Raw genomic sequence first — 8823 nt, forward strand, 5'->3', positions numbered from 1 at the left:
TCTCTCTCTCTTCCGGATCGACTCCATGGGAGCCAAAACCTAGGCATGCTCTTGGAGAAGGCGTTCGCGCTTCCACTCCTGGCACAAGTGTATGCGCTGCATCTTTTTTCGGTTTGCTTCGAATTTCTTAGAAGTTTTCTTAGTTCCCATCATGGGCATGCCGAGCATGGCTAGCTCATCCTTGCCTATGGCGGCGACGCCAGCATTCTCGACATTGTCATTGTCCCCGCCGCGTTGAGATTATCGACCATGTAACAAGTAGTTTCCTGCTAAGGCTAGGACATGGCCGGGATGGCCACTAGAGAACTGTTGTCGCTCTCCTCTTCCTCCGCTTCACCCTCCTTGATGACGTCGTGAAGAGATTCCTCATTGGCGACCAAGTGGGAGGTGGGTGGGTTGACGAAGATTGGCTCTGGCTCCTGTGCTCGGCGGGGCATCGGGCTGCCGCGCGAATCAGCGATCAATTCCAAATCCCCGAAGAAGATAATCTAGCCTAGATTATAGGTGTCAACGGCTTCGATCTTCCCCGCTGAGTTGGGGATTGTCAGGACCCCGACTCAATGCCACATCGATCTAGCATGTAACACCTCATATCACTTTGCGGCCTCACGCACGGTATTCCCACGGGTGTCGCCTTACCTTAGCCCGGGACCGTTTGCGCCTTTTGGCACACGTATATGACAGTGTCGCTAGCATCCATATGATAAGGAGCCCGGACTGACATGGCTAGTCGTAAACCCAAAGTGGCACAGACTTACAGGGACAGGCATCCATGACCCAGCGTCGAACGTGTCGGTCATCAGCGAGTGAATCCAGGCTGTAGCACTGGGCTAGCAGGACTCCGGTGAACCGGGCTGTAGCAGGCTAACAGGACTCCGGTATTCATCGCGTGACATTTCCCCGAAGGGACAGACACAGGAACGAAGAAGGACACATGCCGGCCAGCCTAAGTGTCCCGGAGCAGTAGCAAGCTACCATGGCTCGGTGGAAACACTAGGAGACATTTCCCGGTAAGAGAGGCTACTAAAGATAAACAACTAGATAGTCAGATCCCACACATACCAAGCATTTCAATAACATACACACAATATGCTCGATATGTGCAATACAACATGGCATCACAAAATGACTCTACGACTCAAGTAATTTATTCAATAGGCTCCGAGGAGCGAGATATTACAAACATGGGTCTCATGACCAAACAATCAGAGCATACAAATCAAAGCACAAGCGGAAGCTATCATGTCTGAGTACAGACATCTATAAATGAAAAAGGCTGAGAAGCCTGACTATCTACCAGATCCTGCCGAGGGCACAAGATCGTAGCTGAGGTAACAAGCTAAATGTCGAAGTCCACGCGGAACTACTAGTGAGACTGAAGTCTCTCTGCAAAAAACATAAAATAGGCAAACGTGAGTACAAATGTACCCAGCAAGACTTACATCAGATCTATCTACATATGCATCATTGTCAACAAGGGGGTGGAGGGGTTTGACTGCAGCAAGCCAGCTTTGACTCGGTGGCTATCCTGAACTACGACTGCAATGTAACTCTTTTGAGGTGGCGCACACGAGTCCACATATTCACCATATCAATACACCACTATGGATCCGCTCCCGTCTCCCTACGAGAACGCCATCCATAGCACTCACGCTTATCTTGCGTATTTTAGAGTATCCACTTTCACTTGTCTATGAACTATGCAAGGGGTCCACGTTTCCATATCCGAGGAATCCGGCTATTCGAATAGATAATGATAACCCTGCAGGGGTGTACTTCTTCACACACGCTCCCGCCACTTACCGCCCTGTACACGTCATGTACCTCGGCAACCTTCAAGCGGAAGCCGGGCGAGGGAGTCGGCCACGACCTGACTAACCGAACAAGTCTCTAGTCCAGGTTTATCGCCTATTCGGGTTCCATCCGCAAGGAGATCCGGCCGGGGTGTCGCTTACGGCCCCAAACGATGTGTGCAGGGTTCCCAAGCCCACCAACCGGGTGCCACTTGGTACACCGGGCCACTGTGCCTAGTCTGTCCCAAGCCCACCTATACCGGGTGCCACTTGGTAGACTACTAACACTACCTACAAACACCAGAGACTAGTTGCAACTCCTGGACAGAGATCATGTTGATTAATAAGTCGAGAGGGGTCGAGTTACCGGAACCCAATGTGTGGTAGTAACTGGTCATGGATCACAAACACAGAACTCAGTTCCTGAGGACGGCTGCAATGAGACAACCCACCATGTACTCCTACATGGCCTCTCACCGCTACCTTTACCAAATCGTGTTCACACACTTAGTTCACTCATAGTAGGACATGTTCACACGCCTCTGATTCATCCCCGATGAATCAGACCTGACTCAACTCTAAGCAGTAGCAGGCATGACAAACAAGCATGAATGAGTAGGCACATCAGGGCTCAAACAACTCCTACTCATGCTAGTGGGTTTTATCTATTTACTGTGGCAATGACAGGTCATGCAAAGGATAAAGGGTTCAGCTACCGCAGCAAGTATCAAATATGTCGTTGTTGTCCTAATGCAGTAAAAGAGAGCAGGAGCGAGAGAGTGGGATTTTATCGGAATGAACAAGGGGGTTTTGCTTGCCTGGCACTTCTGAAGATAGCATTGAGTCTTCATCAGTGTCAATGATCACATCATCGGGATCACGTCTATCGAGAGGGGACAAATACCGGCAACACAGAAGGGAACTCAATCAATGCAATGCACAATATGATGCATGATCATGACATGGCAAAATGAATGTGTTTTGGGCTAATGCATCTAGCAACAAGTTAAATGGGGTTGGTTTGAATACAAGATTCAAATTTAAACTCCATATGTGATTATTTAAATGCCCTTTATATGATTTGTGCTAAACAGCAGCTATAAGTTGTTCTAACATGCATGAAAATGGTACAGATGGATTCCTTGAATTTTTCTGATAATTTTTCATATATAATTTATTTCATTTGGAGTTACGGTTAATTTTCTATGATTTTTAGAAGTTTTAGGTATTTTCTGGAATTTTCTGATTTATTTTAAATCCAGAAAATGAGTTATGACATCAGCACTGCGTCATGCTTGCATCAGCAAGTCAACAGGGCTGCCCCGGGTCAAACCTGACGTGTGGGGTCCACACGTCAGTGACACAGGGGCTAATCCCGCGTTGACCCGGGCTTTGACCCACTACGGGGCCCACTGTCAGTGGCTGTGGGGGGTGTTTAGGGCGTCATTAGTGCTAATTAGGCGTGCCACGTCGGCAGTCGCCGGAGTTAACCCGCCGGCGACCTAAACAACGACGGAGGCTCGCCGGACTTGAGCTACAGGCGGTGGCTGGACTCGCGGAGACCACCGGGGCGTAGCCCGTGCTCTCCCGTATCCAAAGGAGTAGGAGGGTGGTGGCGGGGGCGCCGGAGCTCGTCGGAACGGAGCTCGCGGCGGCGCCGGAGTTCGGGTGGTAACGGACGCGAGGCCCTGGTGGGGTTTTGGACAAGCTGAGCTGCGCATGGGCTTCCTGTGAGCCCCACGAGCTCAAAGCCGTGCTCGGACGCGACCGAAACAAACCATGGCCGCGACGGCAACATGGCCGGCGGCAGCGAGCTCCGGTCGTCGGCAAAGTGGCAGCTGCGGTGTGTAAACGAGAGAACGGAGAGGGGGAAACAGCACAGAAGCTCACAGCGGGTGCAGTGGTGGCCTCGGCGAGCTCGGGGAGGCACCGGAGCCGACGAATTTGACGAAGATGGCCGGCGGGTCCGAGGTAGAAGACGACGGCGATGGCGGCGATGTAGCACGTCCGGGGCCTCGTGGCTCGTTGAGGAAGTAGAGGGAGGACCCGCGGAGCTTCCTGGGGCGTCGGTGAGCCGTGGGGTGGCCCGTAGCCACGGTGACTCTCGTCGGTGGCGGCGGCTCCGTTCGAGGAGGGGAACAGAGGAGGGTGGAGAGTGTTCGGGGAAGAGAGAGGGGGCAGCGAGGGAGGAAGAGGGGCGAGGGGATACGAGGCGTCCTCGTGGCGTCGCTAGGGAGGCCGGGGGAAGCAGGAGGTGGCCAAGCGCGACGGCGGTGCTCGCCACCGAGCTGCTTCGTGCGCTGGCACGGAAGAAGACAGGAGAAGGGGGGGCCAGGTGGGCTGGGCCGCTGGGGAAGCTGGGCCGGCTCTGGTGGGCTGCACGGTGAGGCCAGGTAAGCTCTGTTCTTTTTATTTTTTTTCTATTTTGCAGGTTTGTTTTGAATTTGGTTTTGAAACCAATTCAATTTATTTTACTTCTGACAATATTTTTAGGAGCTAAAAGAATTAAAACAATGCTCCACCAAATATTTCAGAATTATTGGACCTATATTTATTTAATAGTAGAAATAAGTCCAATTCAAATAGCTATGATTTAAATTCAAAGTCCCAAAAATAAATCCTTAAAAATGTTCAATATTTTGGTTGGGACCAGAACCCTTACCAAAAATTATCAAACATTTAAGAAGAGCCTTTTGGAGCAATGAATAAGATTTCTAGGGTTTTTGCCCCTCTTTTATTTAGGGTTTTGAGGCTTCCAATATTCCTCAATTCAAGTTCCAAAAATATAGACATGATGCACACATGAAGCTAACCTAGAGCAATGCCTGAAGCTAGGGATGTGACAGGGATGAAATTCATCGCTTCGGAGGCGAAAATCTGGAGGTGAGCGTAGATGCCATAGTTGAAGTTAGATCCCAGCCGGATCTCGGTTTTGGAAAGCACGACCCGTGCCTAGCTTGCCTTTGTCAGTGTGAAATTGAGCATACCCCTCAATAGTATGTTGAGACTAGCCGGAAAGGCCAGAGGGGAAACATGAGAAATTTTTAGCTAGGTTCGGGCCCTTGCTACGGAGGTCAAACCCTACTCCTACTCGTGTTGTATTGACGGGATGGGGTGTACAGAGTTCAAGGATGATATCAAGGATCATAGGTATACCAAAGGATGACGAATAATGTCTATACCGACTAGCCCGGCCGTGACTTAAGGATACCGATGCCCCAGGGTTGCAGAGTAGTAGTCAGTTCTAAGGCGGTTGGAGAGTCCTCCTCGCATACAACCTCCTTGTCTTGAACATCAAGTATAGATGGCGTGTTCCTTTTAGAGGGTTACCAACCCAGGTTGTGGGCCTAGGCCATGCAGTGGCCCAGGGGGCCTTGGGCTGACTTTCGGCGTCCTGGAATACCCCTAGTGCGGGACATGGTTAATTTTATTACCATACCGCTAGCCGCTAGGAGTGTGAGGACGAGACTAACATGTAAGGGGAGCCTCCTATTATTTTAGAAATGCTAGGAGAACATGCACATAGATAGCGCATTGCACCTAATTAAGCGTGTGCGCTTGCTTGAATTTCCGTGTGGCTTGTGAGTTTAGACACTTGTGGTGGCCTAGACTCCATTGTTTATTATTATTATTATTATTATTATTATTATTATTATTATTATTATTATTATTATTATTATTATTATTATCTGTTTATTAAGCGAATCACACCTTTGCAAAAACATTAGGCATGGTTGGTTTTGTTTCAACCATATGCAGTGTATGTGTAGAGACATCTTCCTCATTTTTATACTATAGCGCCATCCCCCAATAATTTGCTAGAAAAAGCTGACAATGCAACATCTCACAGCAAATACGATGAATAATGAGGTGGAACCAATAAACAAAGAGTTGCCAGATGAAAAAAAAAGCTCATCAAGTTGAAGCATTCTACCTGCAGTTCGGGCGCGTATGTACTCCCGATAACCACTAGAGCGATAAAACATTCTACCTGCAGTTCGGGCGCGGAAAAAAACAACACAAGAAAAGTTATGACGTGGCAATGCCGCGTGTACCTGACAACTAAGGGCATGTACAATAATGCTATCTTATGAGTGTCATGCAGGATAAATGATGAGGTGAAGGAGAGAGAACTCATAAGAAAAAAAACAAAGAGATGACCCATTATAGACATTTTTTTATCATCTCTAAATTACACGCAAGACTTAAAATAAGACCATCTTATCAACCATTGTACATGCCATAAGAGTGACATGATAGATCGTTAGATGATACTAGTAAGTATGCACATGCAACGCACGTCTATAATATAGACAATAAGTAGTAAAGTTCATCTATTAAGAGCCTGTTCGGTGTTCGGTAATCCACTGGCTCCAGGAAATCCTATGCTCCGGCTCCTCCAAGCGAGCTCCAGCCTACGCTCCGGCTCCTCCAAGCGAGCTCAAGCTCGCAAGATCGCTCTGCTCCGCTCTGTCGACTCCAGGGAGTTGCAGCGTTCGGGCCGGCTCCATCGGCTCCCAGAGCAGAGTTGTGGAGTGGAGTGGATCCGAACAGGCCCTAAGCCGGCATTTGTCTATTTGATGACAGGTCACCACTGATGGTATTAGGAGTTCGTGTTACAAGATGAGTTTGGTTTTGTGAAAACGAGAGAAAAGAGACTGTCCATGCCCATCAACATCAAACAAGAGAAGGCTTGAAAAAGTTGTTAACTACCGTAATCAAAGAGAGGGGACCAACTTGATAGAAAACCGAGGAACTGCATTCTTGAAGTCGTTTCATTGAGAAAAGGCAAGTTAAATTCATGTACCACCAACTTGGCACGGGAATCAAGAAGCAAGCAAGTCAGTACTCTCTCTTCTGGCGATGAGAGGGATGAGTAAATTCAGTGCGACTAACAACGACGGGTATTTAACTCTGCCGGCCGGGCTACAAATAATAATCAGTGGTTAACATCCCTTGGCAATGCGTCAGTTCGTTTGGCTCCCATGTGCATGCATGCAGCCGTGTACCCAGCCTATCCATGATTTTTGGGCTCGCGCATCCAACCATCAGCCAGGAAGGAAGGGAGGGCTTTGGTCGCGCCACCTCATCGATCCGCATCACCCCTCAACTCAAGAGGTAGAGCTTGTTCTATCTCCACTAGCCTCTCCTTTTCTCTCTCTCTGTCTATATATACAAGAGGAAGTGATCCATCCGCGTGCGGGGTGCGTGTGCGACTTGGACTTCCCAAAAAAACCTCCTTTTGGGCCCTCGAAAAATGGAAAATGGTTTTTTCGTCTAAAGAAAATGGAAACTTCTTTAGGCAACATTGTTCGACATTCGAATATGCACCCTTGTGCATAATATGAGATCATTTGAACAAACTATGCCATGGATGTGGCCATAAGATTGATCATTTGGCTTGAAAGCCATTGATCTCCATACGTGATAGCTCGTTTCTGAGAACACCTTTTTAAAATAATTGTCGTATTACAAGTTTATTATTTTTCCTGGGAACTTGGCCACATATAATGACACATTGCGAAGGTTTCCCAATTTTTTGAATTTTTTTTGAATTTTTTATTCCCGTTTCAAAATGCGGTCAAAACGGCGGGAATGACCGTTCCTAGCTGGTGGTTGAATCTTGGAATTTTTTTGGTGTTTCTCTGATTAAATAGATACTTATGTACCTAGAAATGATTTTTGAAAAAAATAAATAGCAAACTATGAGGCACCTACAGTTCAAATTTGACCCGCTTCCAACTAAATCGGCAGGAATTTGTCTTTTTCACGAGAGGTGAATCAAAACTTTTTACACCCAACCATTTTGTCAATTGTGCATTAAATATGTCCTAGTATTTTATAAAATTGATTTGGTCCAATTTTGCAACAATTATTTGGGAGGTTCTTCACAAAAAAACCTCCTTTTGGGCACTCGAAAAATGGAAAATAGTTTTTCCGTCCAAAGAAAATGGAGACTTCCTTGGGCAACATTGTTTTCCATTCCAATATGCACCATTGTGCATAATATGAAATCATTTGAACAACCTATGCCATGAATGTGGCCATAAGATTGATCATTTGGCTTGAAAGCCATTAAGCTCGTTTTTTAGAACACTTTTTAAAAATAATTGTCGTATTACAAGTTTGTTATTTTTCCTGGGAATTGGCCACATATAATGACACAATGCGAAGGTTTCCCAATTTTTTATTTCAAAATGTGGTTAAAACGGCGGGAATGACCGTTCCTAGCTAGTGGTTGAATCTTGGATTTTTTTTGGTGTTTCTTTGATTAAATAGATACTTATGTACCTAGAATTGATTTTTTGAAAAATTAAATAGCAAATATGAGGCAGCTGCAGTTCAAATTTGACCCGCTTCCAACTGAATCGGCGGGAATTTGTCTTTTTCACGAGAGGTGGATCAAAGCTTCTGACACTCAACCATTTGGTCAATTGTGCATTAAATATGTACTAGTATTTTAGAAAAATGATTCGGTCCACTTTTGCAACAAATATATGGTAGGTCGTTCACAAAAAAACTCATTTTGGGCACTCAAAAAATGGAAAATGAATTTTTCATCCAAAAGAATGTAATGTTTTTAGGCAACATTGTTTGCCATTCCAAGATGCACCCTTGTGCAAAGTATGATATAATTTGAACAAATTTTGCCATTCCAAAATGCACCATTGTGCAAAAAATATAATAGAAACACACAGAAAAACACAATTACGTATGCTTTGTTTTCATTGGTTGAAATGTTTGTGCCATGGATTGATGACATGGCATCCATCCATCCATCCATCCACCCATCCCATTTATCTAAAGAAAAAGAGAGAGAGAGAGAAAAAGAACCCTATCCCCTCCCACCCCCGGGCAGCCCAACCACCCAAACCCTATCCCCTCCCACTCCATCGCCGCCGCCCCCTTCTCCCCAGATCCATCGCCGCTGCCCCCTTCTCCCCCCTCATCGCGCACGATCAAGCCGCTCGCCGCCACCACGCTCCTCCACCTCCAGGCGACGCCGAGCCCGCGGTCTCCCTCCCCAAGA

This window comes from Triticum dicoccoides, chromosome 5B, assembly GCF_002162155.2.
Source record: "Triticum dicoccoides isolate Atlit2015 ecotype Zavitan chromosome 5B, WEW_v2.0, whole genome shotgun sequence".
Taxonomy (NCBI): domain Eukaryota; kingdom Viridiplantae; phylum Streptophyta; class Magnoliopsida; order Poales; family Poaceae; genus Triticum; species Triticum dicoccoides.